This window comes from Aptenodytes patagonicus, chromosome 4, assembly GCF_965638725.1.
Source record: "Aptenodytes patagonicus chromosome 4, bAptPat1.pri.cur, whole genome shotgun sequence".
Taxonomy (NCBI): Eukaryota; Metazoa; Chordata; class Aves; order Sphenisciformes; family Spheniscidae; genus Aptenodytes; species Aptenodytes patagonicus.
Genome location: NC_134952.1, coordinates 28,790,320 through 28,814,885, shown reverse-complemented (window position 1 = coordinate 28,814,885; position 24,566 = coordinate 28,790,320).

The following is a 24,566-nucleotide window of genomic DNA, read 5'->3' as shown; positions in this document are numbered from 1 at the left end:
ACCATACTCATAGCAGGACTGAGTAATCAACTGTGAACATTCAGCACAAGTTCTCAATGATGGATATCAGACTGTGTAAAATAGCTTCAAGGTATAAATAAATTATTCCCAAAATGCAGAAACCACAGTCTTTTAGACAAGTTTAATTACTTTAATTCATCAGACAGAGGATAAGTGAGGGAAAATAACGAGTTTGTTGATCCATAAGAGACTGGGGAAAGCTTATACAGTGGGCAACATTCTTCATTTAAAAACAAATTCTCCCTTACAGATCAGTGACAGCAGTATGGAGCTTTTGGAGAGGTTTTTTCCTGTTTTTTTCTTGGCTCTTATATACAAATAAAAGAGGAACATGAGTGAGGAACATGGACTCCATGAATTTTGGGCAACTTTTTTAGTGTTTTGGTAATGGCTGCATGTAAGTTACCTGTGTTTATAGCCAGCACCCCTCCAGTATCATTTCAGTGACTGGAACCTGTACATGTCATGTTAATGCAAAGAACCCGTGGTTCTTCTGCTTGAATTGTAAGAAACTTTTGAAGGAATAGTACTAGGAAAGGGCCATGACTGACAGGAAAAGTAGAAAGAGCAATATCATCTAATCCAAAATTAGCAGAATACATGAGGCAACAAGGAGAGGCGGTGGGGTGGCCCTGTATGTTAGGGAGTGTTTTGATTGTATAGAGCTCAACGATTGTGATGATGGTACGGTTGAGTGTCTATGGGTAAGGATGAGGGGGAAGGCCAACGAGGCAGATATCCTGCTGGGAGTCTGTTATAGACCACCCAACCAGGATGAAGGGGCGGATGAAGCGTTCTATAAGCGGCTGGCAGAAGTTTCTCAATCGCTAGCCCTTGTTCTCGTGGGGGACTTCAACTTCCCGGACGTCTGCTGGAAATACAACACGGCAGAGAGGACACAGTCTAGGAGGTTCCTGGAGTGTGTGGAAGACAACTTCCTGACACAGCTGGTAAGTGAGCCTACCAGGGGAGGTGCCTCGCTCGACCTGCTGTTTACAAACAGAGAAGGACTGGTGGGAGATGTGGTGGTCGGAGGCCGTCTTGGGCTTAGCGACCATGAAATGATAGAATTCTCACTTCTTGGTGAAGTAAGGAGGGGGGGCAGCAAAACCACAACCATGGACTTCCGGAGGGCGGACTTTGGCCTGTTCAGGACGCTGGTTGAGAGAGTCCCGTGGGAGACGGTCCTGAAGGGCAAAGGGGTCCAGGAAGGCTGGACGATCTTCAAGAAGGAAGTCTTAAAGGCGCAGGAGCAGGCTGTCCCTGTAAGCCGTAAGAAGAATGGGCGGGGAAGACGACCGGCCTGGCTGAACAGGGAGCTCTTGCTGGGACTCAGGAAAAAAAGGAGAGTTTACCGCTTGTGGAAGAAGGGGCAGGCGACTCAAGAAGAGTACAGGGATCTCGTTAGGTCGTGCAGAGAAGAAATGAGAAAGGCAAAAGCCCAGCTAGAACGCAATCTGGCCGCTGTTGTTAAAGACAACAAAAAAAGTTTTTACAAATATATTAATGACAAGAAGAGAGCCAAGGAGAATCTCCATCCTTTATTGGATGCAAGGGGGAACATTGTCACTGAGGATGAGGAAAAGGCTGAGGTACTCAATGCCTTCTTTGCCTCAGTCTTTAACAGGCAGGCCAGTTATCCTCAGGGTACTCGGCCCCCCGAGCTGGAGGACGGGGACGGCGAGCAGGATGAACCCCCCGTAATCCAGGAGGAAGCAGTCAATGACCTGCTATGCCACCTGGACACTCACAAGTCTATGGGGCCGGATGGGATCCACCCGAGAGTGCTGAGGGAGCTGGCGGAGGTGCTCGCCAAGCCGCTCTCCATCATTTATCAGCGGTCCTGGTTAACGGGGGAGGTCCCGGACGACTGGAGGCTTGCCAATGTGACGCCCATCCACAAGAAGGGCCGGAAGGAGGATCCGGGGAACTACAGGCCTGTCAGCCTGACCTCGGTGCCGGGGAAGATTATGGAGCGGCTCATCTTGAGGGCGCTCACAAGGCATGAGCGGGACAACCAGGGGATCAGGCCTAGCCAGCACGGGTTCATGAGAGGCAGGTCCTGCTTGACCAACCTGATCTCCTTCTATGACCAGGTGACCCGCCTAGTGGATGAGGGAAAGGCTGTGGATGTGGTCTACCTGGACTTCAGCAAGGCCTTTGACACTGTCTCCAACAGCATTCTCCTCGAGAAGCTGGCGGCTCACGGCTTAGACAGGTGGACTCTGCGCTGGGTCAAAAACTGGCTGGACGGCCGGGCCCAGAGAGTTGTGGTGAATGGAGCTAAATCCAGTTGGCGGCCGGTCACGAGCGGTGTTCCCCAGGGCTCAGTACTGGGGCCGGTCTTGTTTAATATCTTTATCGATGATCTGGATGAGGGGATTGAGTGCACCCTCAGGAAGTTTGCAGACGACACCAAGTTGGGTGGGAGTGTTGATCTGCTCGAGGGTAGGAAGGCTCTGCAGAGGGACCTGGACAGGCTGGATCGATGGGCCCAGGCCAACTGTATGAGGTTCAACAAGGCCAAGTGCCGGGTCCTGCACTTCGGCCACAACAACCCCATGCAGCGCTACAGGCTTGGGGAAGAGTGGCTGGAAAGCTGCCCAGCAGAGAAGGACCTGGGGGTGCTGGTCGACAGCCGGCTGAACATGAGCCGGCAGTGTGCCCAGGCGGCCAAGAAGGCCAATGGCATCCTGGCCTGTATCAGAACTAGTGTGGCCAGTAGGAGTAGGGAAGTGATCATGGCCCTGTACTTGGCCCTGGTGAGGCCGCACCTCGAATACTGTGTTCAGTTTTGGGCCCCTCACTACTAGAAGGACGTTGAGGTGCTGGAGCATGTCCAGAGAAGGGCAACGAGGCTGGTGAGGGGTCTGGAGAACAAGTCTTCTGAGGAGCGGCTGAGGGAACTGGGACTGTTTAGCCTGGAGAAAAGGAGGCTGAGGGGAGACCTCATCGCTCTCTACAACTACCTGAAAGGAGGTTGTAGCGAGGTGGGTGTTGGTCTTTTCTCCGAAGTAACAAGCGATAGGACGAGAGGAAATGGCCTCAAGTTGCGGCAGGGGAGGTTTAGATTGGATGTAAGGAAAAATTTCTTTACTGAAAGAGTGGTGAAACATTGGAAGAGGCTGCCCAGGGAAGTGGTGGAGTCCCCATCCCTGGAGGTTTTTAAAAGACGTGTAGATGAGGCGCTTAGGGACATGGTTTAGTGGGCATGGTGGTGTTGGGTTGACGGTTGGACTTGATGATCTTAGAGGTCTTTTCCAACCTCAATGATTCTATGATTCTATGATTCTAAGGAAACTAAGTCAAAATTAGCAAAAGAGGGAATCAGAGCTAAAATATGTTTTTATTGCAGAGTTCTTAGCAAATATTTATTAAAAAAAAAAAAGAAACAAATTTACAGCAAGACAAAAAGAATCAGAAATCTCCAGTGAAGATCTAGAAAGGAACAGTTTTTAAGAAGAGGTTTGTAGGATAGTATGGGCACACGTCAGAGTAAAAGAAATCTACGGTGGAGGTGGGAGAAGTATCAACAGAAAACACAGAAACCATCTCTGCAAAGTCAGAGTGCCTATAGCAGGTAGGCGTACTCTCAGAAAAGCAGGGAGACATGGGGCTTTTCTGGAATTGGGTACACTAAATCACCACCCTGAAAATATATAATTGCTGTTTCTCTCAGCCTCTCTGTAGATTGCTTTGCTACTTTGAGATCTGCACTCTGCAAGGATACCCACACTCCAGTCAGCTGATTCTACGTACTTTTCAGCTCCATCAGTTCTTCATGAATCTACTTGTCTGCAGAGTTGTTGAAGCACATAGCTAGAGGTATTAAATTACATTTGGAAAAAAAATAGATATTTTCCCATGTAGCCCTAAAGTGCTGATGATACAGAGCTCTCAGTGAAAATCTGACTTGCAAAACGGACACATTTGTCTTGGAAAGAACTTTTTGTCTGTTTCAATCTCTCTAAGATGGTGGACATACTAGAGAAACACAAGTGTTGTTCACAGACCTGCAGCAGCTTATCCTATTTGTTTAGTTCTTCTCCTATTATTATAAATGATGCTGTCAAAAGCTTTCCTGTGAAAATATAAGTAGAACATAGTTAGGCAAAAATGAATGTCTTGGGCATTGTATAACAAACACTAAACCAAAAACAAAACTCTAAAACAAAACACATCTCCTTTCTAATAACACGACATTTATTTACTCAGGACAGATTTTTCAAGGGAAAAAAAAAAAGATTCAATTTGAAAAACCTATTTTGAAAAATTGGACATCACATAACTGTATTGCCAGTGTACTGGTATGTCTGTTAAAACTATATCTGAAGGATCATATGACTGAAATGCAGTCACAAAAACAGAGAATAAAAACCTGGGCAAACATTGCAAATAAGCAAGAAATTTAGGAATATTTTAGAAACAATCAAATGCCAATTACTTAACATTCGCTTTTGTTTCAGATCTCTGTAACACGGATGCATTTAAAAATCAAGATAAATGTGTTAATCAGTTCTTGATTATAAAGCGGAAAGACTTTTCTTTATAAGTCTCCAGATGGGAAACCATGCAATGTCATATATTCTGTACCTCTGCATGAAGAAATCCGGTTTATTTTGTTTGATGGACTGAAGTGCTAAATTTGTTTACTCTCTACAGCTGTTCTTCTCCAAAAGGAGGGGCTGTTAAGTAGCGATAGAAATGAGCTAAAGAGCACAGAATCAGAATAGCTTAGTCAGCCTTACATATGTATATGTGTGAGTATGTGAGAGGGAGAAAGAAAAAATAAGAATGGATGTATTTGTGCTTTATTGTTATAAGAAACAAAGTACAACATGATTTGTATTAGGACTTTTGTACTTGATTTGACTGCAATTAAAAAGTGATTCTGAGATCATGGCAATCTAAATATAGAGATGTTTACTATAGATGAAAAAGATTTATTTTTAATCTGAAGCAAAACGTGACAGGGTGGAATAAGATTTAATTTACAGCACTCATAGAGCCAAGCTGCAGTGCATGTGGTAAAGATTAAATACTTGAATAAAAGCTGTTAAATTAATACTTTTGATAATACCCTTAAAATTACTGTGAATCCAAAATATTTGCACTAACTCCTTGATATTTGAGATATCATTAAGACACAAAAGTCTTGATACCTTTTCTCGGGTGAATTCGAAGTATGAGATGGTTCTTAGGTTTACTGATGGAAAACACGACTTTAATTCACTCAATTGGATAATGGATATATCTCAGTTCTTCTGGAAATGTCTTATTTATCTGCAAGATCCAGATTTATGCAGATCTCCCTGAACATCCTAGTAGTGCCAGAACATCCCAGACTGCTACTGAAGAAACAATAGGTAGTCCCAAAATTGAACACTTCCCAATAGGCTTCTACCACAGCAGGGTAAGCTGGGAATAACACAAGAAGTTTGGATTCCATTTAAAGCCACCTGGACTTCATTGGATCACTTGGATTCCTACTAAAATCAATGCAGTTTTAAGAGTCTAGAAACACAGTTCATCTTACCATAAAGAAAATTAAACATCTGGTAAGATGAATCACACTTTAAATTTCATTGACTCTTCTGTATATATCCCCACTGATTACAAATGGAGCCTTGGATAACTAGCTCAGCCAGAAATATAAATTATAAACATCTGATAATAGGTAAGACCTAATGACACATCTTGTCAGTCCAGCCAAAACAGTAATTTCTGGCAACAACAGTTTCTGGAAAGACATAGTCACAGCTTCGTCTATTTAGATAAGCCTGACGTCATCATCACCATGGTCTTAAGTTTGATAAATGCTAAAGGATGTAAATACAATCCATTTATTTTAGTTTCTCATATGATAATTTTGAGTTGTACAAAGAGGAGGTTTTGTTTGACTGCTTAAAAGCAGTGAGTTTAATCAAAGAATACATGGGCATCCCCAACAGCTTACCAAAGATGGAGGTGAAACCTGGTAAAATTAGGAAGGCTTTTAGGGATGCAGAAAAGATGCATTGACAGAGGTCCTGACCCAGCAGGGGGTGTGAGATCATGAGCCATCTCCTGCAAAAGATCGCAGGAGGGGGTGGATGTTTAAGAAGTTTCCAAGGAGCCTTGTAAAGGTCGTGTAAGGGTTGTGGGCCATCAGATTCCTGAGCAAGCTCATAGGGTTTCAGGGAGAAGCTTAGTAAATCACCTGAGTTTTGCAAGGACTGAGAAGAGCTCCAACGTGCTGTTGGGGAATATACATTTTATAGTCTTCTGTAACTGTTAAGATCTACAGAAAAAGGGCTGTAGCAACTTTCATTTTTTTTTTCCCCAAAAAATTAGCAAGCCACAAACATATGGGTTTCAAAGAAATTTAACTTTTCTGACTTTTAAGAATGACTGGGTTTGCGAATGGTAGTGTTCTTGCCCTGAATTCACTACTGTGTATGACTAACCTTAATTTTGTGATGATTAAAGGCTTTTATTTTCTCCCTCTCTCCGGTCAGGGATTTAACTACAAGAGACTGTGCCAGCTACTTACAGAGCAGTAGTAATATTATCAAATGAGATAAGCATCACTTTTTCCCTGTCATGGTTATCTCTCTTGCAAAGTTAAGGCTGTCAAACCCTTACACTGTTTAAAGTTAAATTTTATATGTGCTTACAGTGTCATATCTTACATTTGGAGAGGGAACGTTTCTAAAGTGAGAAATGCCTCTCATCATTTCTGAAGACAGACAAGTCTTTGAAGAAATAGTTTTTTGAAGTCAGTGTTTAATAATCTGAAAAAATCATGAAAACGCTGTAAATTCAGCACAGGAACATTGTACATAAAAGTTACTTCAATTTTTTTAAAACCTCTCTCTTAGGCCGAAATAAAAAGGTTCAAAAGTTCACTTCAGTGACAATGTGTAATTAAAGACCCAAAAGTCTGGATGATTGAAATATTCTGGGGTGCAAAATTGCAGAGAAACACTGGAAGACAGACTTTACTGAGATATTTTGAAGACTGAATTTCTGCTTCTATATATGGAAGCAGGAATAACATCCTATAAGAACACACAATGAAACGAGGAAAGATATTTCTTCATACTGTTTTTGATGCTCCAAGAATATCTGGGTCAGGGTCATCTCAAGTTTTAGCAAAGAATTTCTCTAAGAATATTCATATTATCACAGTTTTAGAAGACCCAGATCTGTTTTGGCACTAATACAGACCCTACAAAAAAAAGGCAATCCCTCCCCAGAAGTGTTTCCAATCCAAACCTGAAAAGAGAGAAACAGTGACTTGAAATGACTCACTAGGGTCACTCAATTAGTCATCAGCAGTGCCAAGAATAGAAACCAGGTTTTCTCATTCCCTGCCTCAGACCCAATTTGTTAGGCTATATTGCTTTCCGATTAGAATGGTTGCAGTGACAGTACGTAATAATATAATACGGTTTTCTCTTTTCAGCCCCTTTGTCCTTCCCCAGAGTAATGCTTGCATACTTCAGTTCAGATCTTCAATCCTTAAAATGTAGTTATTTTAGTTTTACTTTAAAGATACCATCACAGCACTACTCTCATATTCGAAATGTTGCACCAGGCTGCAACTGTCCCTTTCCAGTGCATCCTGAGCTAAATAGGAAGAAAATTGCTATCCTCTTCACTTCAAGACGTATTTTCCTTTGATTTACTAATCCATTTTGTTTTATCAGCTACCTGAGTCCCCATTTGAAACCATTTTTACACAGTAATTGTTTTCAGTGAGAAAAATGCATTTTACAAATGTCGTGGTTTAACCCCAGCCTGCAGCCAAGCACCACACAGCCGCTCGCTCACTCCCTGCCGTTGGGATGGGGGAGAGAATCGGAAGCATAAAAGTGAGAAAACTCATGGGTTGATATAAACACAGTTTATCAGGTAAAGCAAAAGCTGTGCGTGCAAGCAAAACAAAACAAGGAATTCATTCACTCCTTCCCATCGGCAGGCAGGTGTTCAGCCATCGCCAGGAAAGCAGGGCTCCATCACACGTAACTGTTACTTGGGAAGACAAATGCCATCACTCCGAACATCCCCCCTTCCTTCTTCTTCCCCCAGCTTTATATGCTGAGCATGACGTCATATGGTGTGGAATATCCCTGTGGTTAGCTGGGGTCAGCTGTCCCAGCTGTGTCCCCCCCCAACTTCTTGTGCACCCCCAGCCTGCTCGCTGGTGGGGTGGGGTGAGAAGCAGAAAAGGCCTTCGCTCTGTGTCAGCACTGCTCAGCAATACGAAAACATCCCTGTATTATCATCAACACTGTTTCCAGCACAAATCCAAAACATAGCCCCATACTAGCTACTATGAAGAAAATTGACTCTATCCCAGCCAAAACCTGCACAACAAATTCTAAGCCTTTCACAGAACTAGGGAAAAATTAAATTGGATAGGGTAGTCATGATTTTTGTCTAGAGAAAATAAAGATTTTTGCTGCTCAGGGGATCAGAGATCGTAAACAAAAATGAAATTCTATGCTGAAGAAAGCTATATTCTAGTTTCAGAGCACCAATATAAATCAAGGACCTCACTTAATTTCTGAAAAATTAACCGTCCCTAACCACTTACTGTACGCAATACAGTGGAAGCCATAATTCCTTAAGCTGCTGTAGTTCAGTAATGAAGTGTTGTAGTTTGTATAAAAAAAGTATACTAATATGAAACAAAATTGCTCAGCTGTTTGAATGCAAATAATGTAATATTGCTCCTTACTTCTAAAACAACATTCCTAACCAAATAAACTGGCCTTTATCTGATGAGAATTCCAACAAGCAAGGTGATTTTTTTAAATGAGACCAGCCAGTGATAATGTTTTCTTAGCATTATCTTACCCTTTCTCACTGAACAGTGAACTCAGAGATGATGATTTTCTCTATTGGTGTTTGTATTGATCAAATTAAATTCTTTGGTACACCTTATTATGCACACAAGCACTTGTGCTTTATCTGTACGTGGAGTTTGTCCTTCTTACAGAATTACTACATAGGAGCTCTACAAGGAGGATAAACAGCAATAATGGAGCTTGTGTTTTTTCCTATACATATATAATGAACTTCAGCCAAAATTATGATGGGAGTCAGTAATCAGGCAACAAGCCACCCTTTCACAGCCTGCACAGACTATTGCAGTGGCCCTATTCAAAGAGAAATTTGAAGAGACTGGGCAGCTGAAAATCCCAAAGAGAAAAAGGTGTTTCTGACAGGCTTTGCCTCTGCCAGGATTGAAATGTACATATTCTGGTGGTAAAGCAAGTCAGAGTGACTGACTTGACAAGTCAGTGTGCTGACCTCCAACTGAGTCGATTCCTACAAAGCTTTGGGTGGCCAAAATTGTTTTACCAAGTGGTATATAATGGAGGGTTAAGTTCTTCATAGCATTTACCTAAATGACTAAAGAAGATTGCATTTTGTAATATGAATATATATATTATAAGCAAAGTACGTACAGCCTTTGAAATAGTTCTGGGCAAAATATCAATATTACTTGTTATGGGGCAGATACCACTTATGGGGCAAATTCAGTGAAGGGCATATCAGGCATCTTTGCAGCAAGTTCATATTCCTCCTTCTCTGACTTTCTGACACTCCCATACACCCTTTAAAATCTACTCACTCTCATTCTACCCATATGCACCTACAATAATATGATTAACTTTCATCTGAGGGTATATATCAGAAGCAATCCTAAATCAGTGGTAGATTACATGCATGAGCAAATATTTGCTCCATTAACTCTGGTACGGATTGGAAGTGCTTGGGCATCAGGAGCCTTACTATTTTTGAGAGACAGGGCTTTTTCAGTCCTTTAAAGGTCAAGCTCAGTCTGACAGTAGAGAACACGAATTCCAAAGTTTGCAGAGAATGCACCCAATTTCCTGACCTTTGAATCTGTGAGCTGTCCAACTACCACAGCTGATCTCAGTTTTATTTGCAGCCTGTAGGGAGAGACGCGGGTTTCACCTACTGTTTTAAACAGAGGGCATTGTACTTGACCCCATCCCACTTACTGAATAACATGCACTCATCAATTTTGAACCAAAAATTTATGAGTAACTCCACCAGGTGCCTATCAGTTGTACTACTACTGTATACATTGTGATAACTCTGGTTTTTGAAAATGGAATTATAAAACAGTTCATCAGAATATAAAACCCTTTTCCTCCTATGTGTTTATTGGAAAAAAATTGTAAAATCTGTAGGCTAAAAAACTTACTATATTTGTCTATTAGACTTTCATTCCATATTGCATTTATTGCCTTGGCCACAAGGATGTGTAGCTGCTAAACCAGTCGGCACATTCAGTTTGCTGGGCTGATTGATTCCTCTTTTCAGAAAATGCATAGTGAATTATGCTTGCAATGTAACATAATCTTATTGCTGCTTTGGTGAGGCAGTTAAACATTTGTTTAATACTTATTCATGCCAAAATGCTATGGAATAGCTTGTAAAAGACTATAAAATACATAATAGAATTTAGGAGTGCTATCATACCTTTCATTTACTATTCATGTGCACATTATTTTGAGTTCTTCCATTTAGAACACAGCAGTGTTTTCTTCTTTCTTAATTTCCTGTTCTAATTAATCAGATCCATATGATTGTCTATACAGAGCCAAAGATTTGTGCATTTGTGTTTCTTTGAAAGTAATCAGGTCAAAAACATCATGTAGAGCTTTTATAACCTATTAAAGGTAATTTTTACAATATAAAACTGGGGAATAGGCTGTCATTTTTACAGGTTTCATTCACCTAAACTCCTTTCTAACATTGCGGGTTATGAAAATGAACTTGTTACAGATCATGCACTAATATACATGCTTATAGTCGCTTATAATATCCTCATAAAGTAGAGATGAAAGTTACACTTTCAAATATTCTCTTCCTCAACAGTATTCAAGGACAGGTTGTACAAATGGGAACAAATATTTATGTTAAAACTGCAATATGTAAGGATAAAATGAATTCCATTCATCTGTGAACTCACAATAAAGATGGATCATGTATAGAAGTGCCTCATACAGAAAGTGAATAAATTAAAAGCTATAATGGGAATACTGTGAACTCATATGACTCTGCTGTAAAATATTTATGATAAAATTATATTTTTAATATTTTATTGGACTTTTAAGACCAATTTAAAGTTTGTCTCAAATTTTCTCTCCATGCTTTAAGATATGAGCTCTGGGTAGAGAAGATAAAATCTCAACTGTTGGAATAAATTTAGTTTCCATGCTGAAGATCCAGCTTTATTAAACCACACCTCTACCAAATCAATTACATTGACAAAACGGAAACAAAGCATTATACCTTATATATCTATGTTTACATGTGTCCTGGTTTCAGCTGGGATAGAGTTAATTGTCTTCTTAGTAACTGGTATAGTGTTGTGTTTTGGATTTAGTATGAGAATAATGTTGATAACACACCGATGTTTCAGTTGTTGCTGAGCAGTGCTTACACTAGTCAAGGACTTTCCAGCTCCTCATGCCCTGCCAGAGAGAAGCTGGGAGGGGGCACAGCCAGGAAAGCTGACCCAAACTGGCCAAAGGGATATTCCATACCATATGACATCATGTTCAGTATACAAACTGGGGAAAGTTGGCCGGGGGGTAGTGACCACTGCTCGGGAACTGGCTGGGCATTGGTCGGTGGGTGGTGAACAATTGCATTGTGCATCACTTATTTTGTATATTCTTTTATTGTTATAATTATTATTATTATCCCTTCTTTTTCTGTCCTATTAAACTGTCTTTATCTCAACCCACGACTTTTACTTTTTTTCCCGATTGTCTCCCCCATCCCACTGGGGTTGGGGGGGAGTGAGTGAATGGCTGTGTGGTGTTTAGCTGCCTGCTGGGTTAAACCACAACAGTTCTTTTGGTGCCCAATGTGGGGCATAAAGGGTTGAGATAACGACAGGTCTGACCAGAGTGTGTTAGGGTAAATTTGTTACAAGCATTTATTAGATTGGTTTAATAGTTGCTGGTCACAACGTTGATTAATTTACTCTCAAAGTTGTCATGCTTGCTCTCAAAGTTGTGTTATGTAAAGCCTTACTTGCTGTATATGTTCCCCGTTGTGCTGTTTATCATCTCTGGGAGCTGGATCAAGGATATCATTTTGCTGCATTATGTAACTCTACTGGTTTATGATATGATAAAATTATTGGTCATGAGACTAATTTTTGTATTTGTATTTCTGTATTTACACTTGGCATTGCCGTCTTCTTCGTACCTCGGGAGCCACTTTTCAGAAACTATTAATAATTACAGCTTTTACCTTTTCTCCTTGGGGAACCAATCTATGGGGGAGACAAGGGGGACGCTTTCCCCCACTCCTTCACCTTTTCTTTCTCCTTCAGGCTAGCTACAACAGTTCTTGATAATTTTGAATATCCTTGGGATGTTCAAACCAGCATGATCCTGTTGCTATGTCTCCTGAATGTGGTTCAGGTGTTGTTTAAGGTTAAACAGTTATTTAAGAATACCATCCAGAGATGGTGCCCCGTGACAGGCACTGTGGCTACTCAAACCCCGGCGACAGGCATTGTGGCTACTCAAGCCCCCATGACAGGCACTGTAGCTACTCCAGCCCCAGCGATGGCCACTGTGGCTGAACCAGAGAACCAACCCATGCCAGTATCAGTTGCCCCTATACACAAGAAGAAATACACAAGAAAATCAACTCGTTTAGTAAGGGATGAAGATGAACCAGAGCCATCACGAGAACAGGAGGAGGAAGAGGCAGAACCCATAAAGGAGATGGTAACCACCTGATCCCTATCCCTGAGTGAGCTGCGAGATATACAAAAAGATTTCAGCCATTGTCCAGGTGAGCACATTGTCACCTGGCTGCTCCGATGCTGGGATAATGGGGCCAGTAGCCTGGAATTAGAGGGTAAAGAAGCCAAGCAGCTGGGATCCCTTTCTAGGGAAGGGGGCATTGACAAAGCAATTGGAAAAGGGACACAAGCTCTCAGCCTTTGGAGGCAACTCCTGTCAGGCGTGAAGGAAAGGTGTCCCTTCAAGGAAGATGTTATATGTCACCCAGGCAAGTGGGACACCATGGAGAGAGGTATCCAGCACCTGAGGGCATTAGCCAAGCTGGAGGTGATTTATGGTGACCTGAACAATTAACAGCTATCCAAAGATCCAGATGAAGTCAAGTGCACACGACCCATGTGGTGGAAGTTTGTATGGAGCGCACCATCATCATATGCCAACTCATTGGCAGCGATGACCTGGAAAGACGGAGAGGGACAAATGGTGGATGAATTGGCTGGCCAACTCCGGCAATATGGAGAATGTCTCTCTTCCTACAGGCCTGCATCTCGGCTGTGGAGAAACTGCCAGACATGTTAGCCGAGAAACTGTCCTGGGAGATCCAGCGATTCAAAGAGGATATGTCCTGCTCCTCACCTGTATGGACCAGTATCTCAGCTATTAGGAGTAAGCATCCCTCTGCTCAAGAGAGAGGATATAGTGGATACAAACCACAGGCCACCCTGTGGTTCTACCTGTGTGACCACAGAGAGGACATGAGGAAGTGGGATGGAAAACCTACCTCAGCCCTAGAGGCACGGGTATGTGAGTTGCAAGGAAAAACAATCACAAAAAGGGGTTCTTCCAGGAGAATTGCTGCTCCAGTTTCCAGCGGGCAGTTCCCTAGACACAGTAGAAGGGCTGATCTTACTTCCGATCTTAATAAAGGGACTTTTGTTTTGTATTTACAAGAAGTGAGTAACAAATACTATGACCTGGACTAGAGGGGCACAGCCTCCAGCCAGGTGGAGGAAAGGGACAACTGGGTTTACTGGACTGTGTGGATTCGGTGGCCTGGCACATCAGACCCACAGAAGCATAAGGCTCTAGTAGACACCGGTGCACAGTGTACCCTAATGCCATCAAGCTATAAAGGGGCAGAACCCATCTGTATTTCTGGGGTGACGGGGGGATCCCAACAGCTAACTCTACTGGAAGCCGAAGTAAGTCTAACTGGGAATGAGTGGCAGAAGCACCCCATTGTGACTGGCCCAGAGGCTCCGTGCATCCTTGGCATAGACTACCCTCAAGAGAGGGTATTTCAAGGACCCAAAAGGGTACTGGTGGGCTTTTGGTATAGCTGCCTTGGAGACGGAGGAAATTAAACAGCTGTCTACCTTGCCTGGTCTCTCGGAGGACCCCTCTGTTGTGGGGTTGCTGAAGGTTGAAGACCAACAGGTGCCAATCGCTACCACCACAGTGCACCGGCGGCAATATTGCACCAACCGAGACTCCCTGATTCCCATTCATGAGCTGATTCATCGACTGGAGAGCCAAGGAGTGATCAGCAAGACTCGCTCACCCTTTAACAGTCCCATATGGCCAGTGCGGAAGTCTAATGGAGAGTGGAAACTAACAGTAGACTATCATGTCCTGAACGAAGTCACACCACTGCTGAGTACTGCTGTGCTGGACATGCTAGAACTTCAATATGAACTGGAGTCAAAGGCAGCCAAGTGGTATGTCACAACTGATATCTCTCATGCGTTTTTCTCAATCCCTTTGGCAGCAGAGTGCAGGCCACAGTTTGCTTTCACTTGGAGGGGCCTCCAGTCCACCTGGAACCGACTGCCCCAGGGATGGAAACACAGCCCCACCATTTGCCATGGGCTGATCCAGACTGCACTGGAACAGGGTGAGGCTCTGGAACACCTGCAATACATTCATGACATCATCGTGTGGGGCAACACAGCAGGAGAAGTTTTTGAGAAAGGGAAGGAAATAGTCCAAACCCTTCTGAAAGCCAGTTTTGCCATAAAACAAAGTAAGGTCAAGGGACCTGCACAGGAGATCCAATTTTTAGGAATAAAATAGCAAGATGGATGTCGTCATATTCCAATGGATGTGATCAATAAAATAACAGCCATGTCTCCACCAACTAGCAAAAAGGAAACACAAGCTTTCTTAGGCGTCGTGGGTTTTTGGAGAATGCATATTCCAAATTACAGTCTGATTGTAAACCCTCTCTATCAAGTGACCCGAAAGAAGAACGATTTCAAACGGGGCCCTGAGCAACGACAAGCTTTTGAACAAATTAAAGAGGAGATAGTTCATGCAGTAGCCCTGGAGCCAGTCCAGGCAGGGCAAGATGTAAAAAATGTGCTCTACACCGCAGCCGGGGAGAATGGCCTTACCTGGAGCCTCTGGCAGAAAGCACCAGGGGAGACTCGAGGTCGACCCCTAGGGTTTTGGAGTCGGGGATATGAGGATCCAAGGCCCGCTATACTCAACTGAAAAAGAGATTTTGGCAGCATATGAAGGGGTTTGAGCTGCTTCGGAAGTAATTGGTACTGAAGCACAGCTCCTCCTGGCACCCCGACTGCCGGTGCTGGGCTGGACGTTCAAAGGGAGGGTCCCCTGTGCACATCATGCAACTGATGCTACGTGTAGTAAGTCGGTCACACTAATTACACAACAGGCTCGAATAGGAAACCCCAATCACCCAGGAATCCTGGAAGTGATCATGGACTGGCCAGAAGGCAAAGATTTTGGAATATCACCAGAGGAGGAGGTGACATGTGCTGAAGAGGCCCCACCATATAATAAACTACCAGAAAATGAGAAGCGATATGCCCTGTTCACTGATGGGGGAAAGCATTGGAGGTGGAAGGCTGCTGTGTGGAGTCGTATATAACAAGTAGCAGAAACTGCTAAAGGAGAAGGTGAATCGAGTCAGTTTGCAGAGGTGAAAGCCATCCAGCTGGCTTTAGATATTGCTAAACGAGCAAAGTGACCAGTGCTCTATCTCTGTACTGACTCATGGATGGTGGCGAATGCCCTGTGGGGGTGGTTGCAGCAATGGAAGCAGAGCAACTGGCAGTGCAGAGGCAAACCCATCTGGGCTGCCGCATTGTGGCAAGATATTGCTGCCCAGGTAGAGAACCTGGTTGTAAAAGTCCATCACGTAGATGCTCACGTACCCAAGAGTTTGTATGTGAGCACCCACTGAAGAACATCAAACAACCAGCAGGTGGATCAGGCTGCTAAGATTGAAGTGGCTCAGGTGGATCTGGACTGGCAACATAAAGGTGAATTATTTATAGTTCAGTGGGCCCATGACACCTCAGGGCATCAAGGAAGAGATACAACATATAGATGGGCTCGTGATCGAGGGGTGGACTTGACCATGGACGCTATAGCACAGGTTATCCATGAATGTGAAACATGCGCTGCAATCAAGCAAGCCAAGCGGTTAAAGCCTCTCTGGTATGGAGGACGATGGCTGAAATATAAATATGGGGAGGCCTGGCAGATCGATTATATCACACTCCCACAAACCCGCCAAGGCAAGCACCATGTGCTTACAATGGTGGAAGCAACCACCGGATGGCTGGAAACATATTCCATGCCCCATGCCACTGCCCGGAACACTATCCTGGGCCTTGAAAAGCAAGTCCTATGGCGACATGGCACCCCAGAAAGAACTCAGTCAGACAACGGGACTCCTTTCCGAAACAACCTGATAGACACCTGGGCCAAAGAGCATGGCATTGAGTGGGTGTATCACATCCCCTGTCATGCACCAGCCTCAGGGAAAATTGAACGATACAATGGACTGTTAAAGACTACGCTGAGAGCAATGGGTGGTGGGAGGTTCCAACATTGGGACACACATTTAGCAAAAGCCACCTTGTTAGTCAACACCAGGCCAATCGAGCTGGCCCTGCCCAGTCAAAACTTATATGTACCATAGAAGGGGACAAAGTCCCTGTAGTGCACATAAAAAATATGCTGGGGAAGACAGTCTGGGTTATTCCTGCCTTGGGCAAAGGCAAACCCATCCGTGGGATTGCTTTTGCTCAAGGACCTGGGTGCACTTGGTGGGTGATGCCAGAGGATGGGGAAGTCCGATGTGTACCTCAGGGGGATTTGATTTTGGGTGACAATAGCCAATGATTTGAATTGTGTAATGTTAATGGTTATATAATACTGTATGTCATCACTACTATGGTCACTATATGCCATATCAACAGTATCACAGTAAAAATCACTCAGATTAATGAAGAATGAATTTGATGAAACCGAGCAAAGTGCAGTGATGATAGAACCGGACAAGCGCAGCGGTGATGGGACCAAAACTGGCTTCAGCATGCAACAATCTAACACCACACACCATCCCTCCTGCCCTGAAGGACTGTTATGACAGATGGAGCCCAAAGTCATGGACTAAATGAACTCAACAAACATTTCAGAGGGATAGCCCATAGACTAAGGGAATGATATCTGTGTGTATATATCAAAAGACAGGAAAAGTGGTGATGATTAATTGGGAGGTATTGGAAAGTGTAGGACCTGGGCATGACGTAGATGGTATAGAATAAGGGGTGTATACTGTCCTGGTTTCAGCTGGGATAGAGTTAATTTTCTTCCTAGTAGCTGGTAAGTGCTGTGTTTTGGATTTAGGATGAGAATAATGTTGATAACACACCGATGTTTCAGTTGTTGCTAAGCAGTGCTTACACTAGTCAAGAACTTTTCAGCTTCCCATGCCCTGCCAGCAAGAAGCTGGGAGGGGGCACAGCCAGGAAAGCTGACCCAAACTGGCCAAAGGGATATTCCATACCATATGACATCATGTTCAGTATACAAACTGGGGGGAGTTAGCTGGGGGCAGTGACCGCTGCTCGGGAACTGGCTGGGCATCAGTTGGTGGGTGGTGAACAATTGCATTGTGCATCACTTATTTTGTATATTCTTTTATTGTTATAATTATTATTATTTTCCCTTCCTTTTCTGTCCTATTAAACTGCCTTTATCTCAACCCACAACTTTTACTTTTTTTCCCGATTGTCTCCCCCATCCCACTGGGGTTGGGGGGGAGTGAGTGAATGGCTGTGTGGTGTTTAGCTGCCTGCTGGGTTAAACCACAACAACACGTATGTATGTGTATAGGTACTTATATACACACATATGGCTATTAGCTCTTTTGAATAATGAAATATGAAATGCTAGTATTGTTGATGTGGAAAGAGCATACAGAAAGAACACGCAGACACACATAGCAGGGGACAGGATGCCTCAGTGCATAAGGCACAGGACTGCTTTCCACACAGCAACCCTCACATTGCTGTGTGAGAAGTAACTTTGCCTCAAAATGATTTTGAAGAGACGATGAGGCACATCAGCAATAAAGGCAGATTTATGATGTCACTTACTTCTTCTATAATTCACTGGCTTTTTTTTTTTTTTGACACATACAACCCCAAAAAAACAGCTAAGGATTTTGGTCTCCTGTATCTTCCCCTCCAGACCCACCACCTCGTTCCTCTTCCCTTTCCTCTCTCTGTCACAAACACACCTGTACAGGTAGGGATCCTTCGGACATTTGCAGCTTCACATGTTTAGCTGTGACAACCTGTGAAAAGCTTAACCAGTTGGTGACTAAGAGGCTGTAAAGAGGCCCTGACCATACTATGCTGTAATTAACATTTTTCTTACCAATGCAAGGCTCAGTCCTCCCAGAGGCTTTGAAGAAAGAAACCATGGGTAGATATCTAGTAAAAGAGTATCAACAGAGAGAGTCTTAGAACGAATGTGTTCCTCTCCTCCCTGCCCTAGTGAGGGTAGAAGAGGCTGGCTGTGCATGGAGAAAGGGGGATGGGGACGGTGGGAAACACTGGTCATCCCCAGTGCCACATAGGAGGAACCTCCGACTGCTCCCCTTTCCAGAAATCCTCAGCCCAGACCTCTCTCCCACAGATGACTATGAAGTTGTAAGAGGGAATCTCACCATAAAAAGCAGGAGATAGTGTGTCATCTGCACCAGCCCATGACCTGGAAGTCTAGCCCAGAGTACCAGAAAATAAATTTACTGGAGATAGAAGGTGTTCTGTAATTCATAGTGTGAATATGTGCCATAAGTGTGTATCTAAACACGTTGATTCACCTGTCTTTAAACCAACTCAAAGCCCTGTGACACATCACCTAAAAGCAGGCACTCTAGTACATTGACCATGATTGCAGTGGCTCTCCAAGGACCTTTTTTAAAGAAGCGGTCCACAAGCTGTGATTGCTTTTCAGCTGCTGTAGGAGCATGCTCGCACTCGGGAGCATTGGCTCTGATATAAGTAAAGCTGCATTTCACACAGCTCAGCCCAAGAAACCTCTGCAGCTCTAGGGCACAGCTTGACTGATTTTAAACCAGAAATGTGCTGGCATGCAAGTCCTGTTCATGTCTGCTGCAAAAGCAGTTGATTTATTGTAAACATTCTCCTCGCTGTGGTTTACATAAGTAAAATATGAAGAACATTCATTACCCTGAATGTCCGTTAGCTTTCAAGTAAAGCGTTGTTTCCTAATGCAAAAGAGGGGAAACAACCTTTAGAAACTAAATAAAAATATAACAGCACTGTAAAAGTTACAGGATGCTTCACACCTTTGTGCTTTAAATGATATGCATCAAAGAGGAATCCTCCAAAAATGAGAGAAAGAGGTTGCCTTGGAGAATGAAAGTCCTTTAAGGGTGACTCAGATGGTTCAGATGGGGTCTGGAGCAATTCTTCACACTGTGCTGTATAAATTGATGGCCTCTGGTGGGTTGCAGGCTGCTCTACTCCTGGTGACCTCTGAGCCAGGAAGCTCTGCAGGTGTCAGCTACTGCAGAGTCATCATGAGAGACAGGAATTTTTAATGCTTTTTGTTTCACAGATCTCTGACATTTTTCCAGGATATTTTGCTTCAAATGAGTTGCTATTATAAGGATGACCCTAATTCTACAGTATCAGAATAAAACTGGTACGTAGCTCATTGCTACTGTGATTATCATATAACAATTACAGACAAGTAAAGTTTTGCAAAACAAGGTCATTTCTAACAGCCCTACACATAGCTACACGTTTTTCATATTATATAATGTTTCCATACAAGCCTTCATTTTTAATTTGCTAGCAAGTTCTCAGTCGTCAATTATTCTCCAAGCACAGGTGTCTGATGGCATGACCTGGACCCAATAATTCATGCTTAAGACATTCTGACCTTTTTTTTTTTTCTTCTTCTTTTTTCTCTTTCCCCCTAAAACTCAGCCTGCATCTTCAGCAGCTGCAGGCCAATTACCTCTACTGACACTGCAAGGTGGTTATTAGGCCTCAGGTCTGACAGTCTCTGAAGGTCTCAATTAGTTGCTCTACTCAATCTCATTTACTTCACAGCTTCTCTAAGCAGAAGCATCCAAATGTAAAACTTCTCAGGGCATAATAAGTAGTAGGTGTTGATTTTTCAGAAGAATTTGTAAAAATCAACTATGAGAACAGCATCTCGTTCCCAAATACTTCTAATGACAATAGCTAGATAGTTCAGCTTCCTTTTCCAAGTACCAAGAAAACAAGAAGCTTCATTTCCTACTTGCAGAGTTGCAATTATTTTGGTGTGTGAGAAGGTACAAGATCTTGCTGAAGCTTTTCCAGCAGTGGAGACATTTATATCTCTCACTGCTGTGGGTTTGCCAGTGTCTAATTAGCTACATGCTCATAGTTGCCATTCCCTTCATCCAGCCACTCACAGATTCTCCCTCCTCTCTTTGGCTGCTTACTTTTAGAAAGCTTGTAAGAATTTGATTATTTTTGAATCCTCTGTCCACCTATCAAATTTGGATTGCAATTAGTCAGTGAATTCAGATGTTATCAAAGGGGAAGAAAAAGAGACTGACAATGTAATCACACAACTCTTGTTTTCATTGGCAATCAGGTTAAAAACCTTAAAAAAAAATCATGGAATTGGGAAAGCACATGTTAGTAAAAGTGGAATAAATGTCTGATAGTTAATTGGCGTGCAAAGACAAATTTGTTATCAGAAGCCAAATGCTACAAAGCCGAGTGCTAACTGCATTCCTAGCCTTTGAAATTCCCATTCCTTTGGTCTACTGCAAGACAGCTGAAGATGCTTCAAACTCACTCTTGAGTTATGCAAATGATATGATTAATGCTCCAATAGTTTCTAAAACAGATAAAAAAAGGTACAGGTAATAATGACTAATACCTGTCTCCAGGTAGGTATTATCTTGCTATTTAACAGTAATTTGGCTATAACAGGTCATGTTCTTAGTTTGTTGATTGCTTTGACTATTTGATCATGAAAAACTGCACAATTCCCCCAGATTTTTTAAATCAAAACTTCCAGACAGCTCATAAATAGCTAAAGACAGAAATTTCAAGTGGCTTTTTTAAGAGAAGACTATAATGGTACCTTTAAAGATATTGTATATACATATATATAAAAGATGTATGTGAAGATAATATGTGTAAGGATATAATATACATCTATATATAGTGTGTGTGCATACATATATAGATATAGATCTTTTTGCAATTCTTATTACCCAAGGGGAACGGTAGAATGTGCAATCAACATTGCAATGGTAGTCCTGGATCAAACTGCCGCATACAGGCTTATGCATCATATGCGGGCTGAAATCTGTATTATTTATGGACCCGAGATACATTACATGATATAAGGAAGGAATTTAAGACTCTCATGCTTTAAATATTGAGGAACCAGAACAGCCTAAATTCTCATTTATAAGTATGAAGGAGTATTATTAAATGCTGTTCATATAAATTATGTGAACATGGTAGACTGTGGGGGACCCTTTGCAAGAATCTTGCACTGACTGATAAATTAACATTGTCTATAATTTTTTTTCTGAGTGTTTTGATATGATATAAAATAACAGAAATCAGACTGTAGATTCTGTTCAGCTACAGACATCTTTGGTGTGCTAGTAATGGCTTCTGCCCAGAATCATTGTTACTCTAAGGTACCTACACTTTGTAAAATCCATCATCATTTCTAATATCTTGGAGTAAGATAGTATGTAAACCGCTTGAGAAATTATCTAAGCAAACATTTTTCCATCTCCCCTGAAAAGAATGCAATGTTGCCTATTTTTCCCTTTTCCTGAAATAGTACACTGTACTTTTCAAACTTGCTTCCAAGTCTGGAGAAAGGTGAGCTTAGGCAGGCTTCAGCTCTGATTATTCTGCAAAGAGATAGTTCAGTATCACCTTTTACGTAATGTGAATTATGGGTTCAAAAAATTGAATTTGCAGCTATCCCCAACAAATAATGGGAATCATCTGGACTGATTGGTAGGGAAATCAAAACTAATTGATCCTGCCATTTTAGAGCCTTTTACAGTACATGAAAATAGACAAGATAATATTATGCTTTCTAGAGTTAATCAAAAATGGACTCCAAATTACTCAGTGGTAGGTTATTGAAAATGTTGGCATTATATTTTGAACAGTTAAAAAAATCTAGATTCACAAAGTCCAAAGAAATTGTTTCTTAATTTAGGAGTCTGTTGCCAAAGGGTGACCAAGTAACTCTAAAAGAGAGTAAAAATAAAATGACTACACATTTTTTTCTCTCCAGGTACTTTCTCTCCAGGCTTTTTCCCCTCCATCTCCCTCTTTGCCTAGATCTCTTCCATATCTTCCCGGTCAACAGCTCTTCACTGAGATCAGAACAGAGGTCTGCTGTCCCCACACAGAAACCTGATGGTGAGAGAGTGCATCCAAAGGCAGCAGTCAGCCTGTGAAGATCACAATGTAGTTTTCAGGATGCAGATTGCTATCTCCTTGGGGGAATGACCACTGTGTGTATCCTAGTCTGAGAAAGGAGAGCACAGTGTGTCTGACTGAGCTTCATCGCATCAACACAACACCTGAAATGAATCAAATAATAGAAGTTCTAGAAAATAAATATATTTACGTTGGAATAATAAGACCAGAAAGAGGTTTATGGTTGAATAAACATTCCATATCCTGTTAAGAGGCAGTACTAATGGATAAAGCTACAGATTTCTTAACCCCCTGAAAAATCATGTATGTGAGAAAATGTTCTTTTTTCCTGGATGGTCTGTATTATCATAACAGAAATGGTAGACTATCTTACTGAAGAGAAGCTGGGAAATCACTGCTTTGAGATTGATTACTACACGTAATACCATTTCTCTTTTTGACAATTAAGTAGGCAGTGGTTCTAATCATAAAACCTTCATACATATACTCAAGATGAGAAATTAAAAAATCTAACATTTCATCATGCCTCCTTCTTACACATTGTTGTAAGAAGTATCTGAAATCCAGGCAGGATTTTTTCTTTATATTGTCCTTTGTTCCTGAAACCATTTTTTCTCATTTTGACCAGTTAATAATTTTAAAGATATCTGGACGCACATACCTAGCTCCCCAAACTGCAGAAGATATTTTCTAATGTTATTCATGCAAGTATGTGACTTGCATTTTACCTTTGGCATTGCTTACAACAACTCCTAGTTATTTTAATAAGCTTGCTATGACACTACAAAAGTGCATTCATCAATAATCTGCAGAGCTTGGGAAAAACACTGCATTTCAATGTTGCATATAAATGAGAGAATATATAACCATGAAAAGCTAATAGTCCTCAAAAGCTGAACAAATAATCCTGATTATTAAAAGTAGAAATATATGGAGACGTAAATTCTTTCAGGCAGTCCGTATGAAGATTCCAGGTTGTTGACATTTCTGCAAGTGCAGAAATATTCAAAAAAATATCATTTCAAATACCTAACATGCTCTTGAAAGCTTTAGGTGAAACTAATGACTTTTTAAAAAAGATTTGGACATGAGGAAAAATTTCTTTACTGAAAGAGTGGTTAAAGATTGGAACAGGCTGCCCAGGGAAGTGGTTGAGTCACCATCCCTGGAAGTATTTAAAAGACGTGTAGATGAGGCGCTTAGGGACATGGTTTAGTGGGCATGGTGGTGTTGGGTCGACGGTTGGACTTGATGATCTTAGAGGTCTTTTCCAACCTTAATGATTCCATGATTCTTTGATTCTATGATTCAGTCATTATTAGTCAATCAAGGAATTAATAATATGTTTTGGGAGAAGATATAATACAATGGGAAACCAAATTCTGAAAGTTGAAGATGGGAACTTAGTATCAAATTCAAAATGCAGGTGGAAGCCAAGAGGTAACCACACAAATGTCTGTATTTTGAAAATCTTTACTGAATTCAGGTGACATCTGAACTTTTTAAATGTCATGTAGCCAGGTAGGTAGTGTTTGTAACCTATCATAATAAGTGATACCTTTTGTTTCTTCAGTTTTGGAAAATGTTTATTTTACTGCTAACTAGAAATTCCTTGATTTTGTCATTTCAAGGCAGTCTGGAAAATCCAAATGCAGCTCATACTTGCAATTCCTATTTGGCTTAGGAAATACTGTGAACCAGATATTCAGATTTTTTTTTTTTTTAAAAAAAGGATTTAAAAAAAAATCCATTACAAAAAATTAAAAGTGGTAATCTCCACAGCAAAAAGTATGGGCACAGGTACTAAAGTTCTCAAATTCAAGTATTTTGATATATTTCAAAATCAATTGTGAAACTTGTGATATTGGACATATTTGCTTTTGGGATACCACTATATAGGCCGTTGGGTCTGAATGTTACAAAAATGACATTAATACATTGTCGATTTCTTTTATCATGAAGAAGGAAGTTTAGA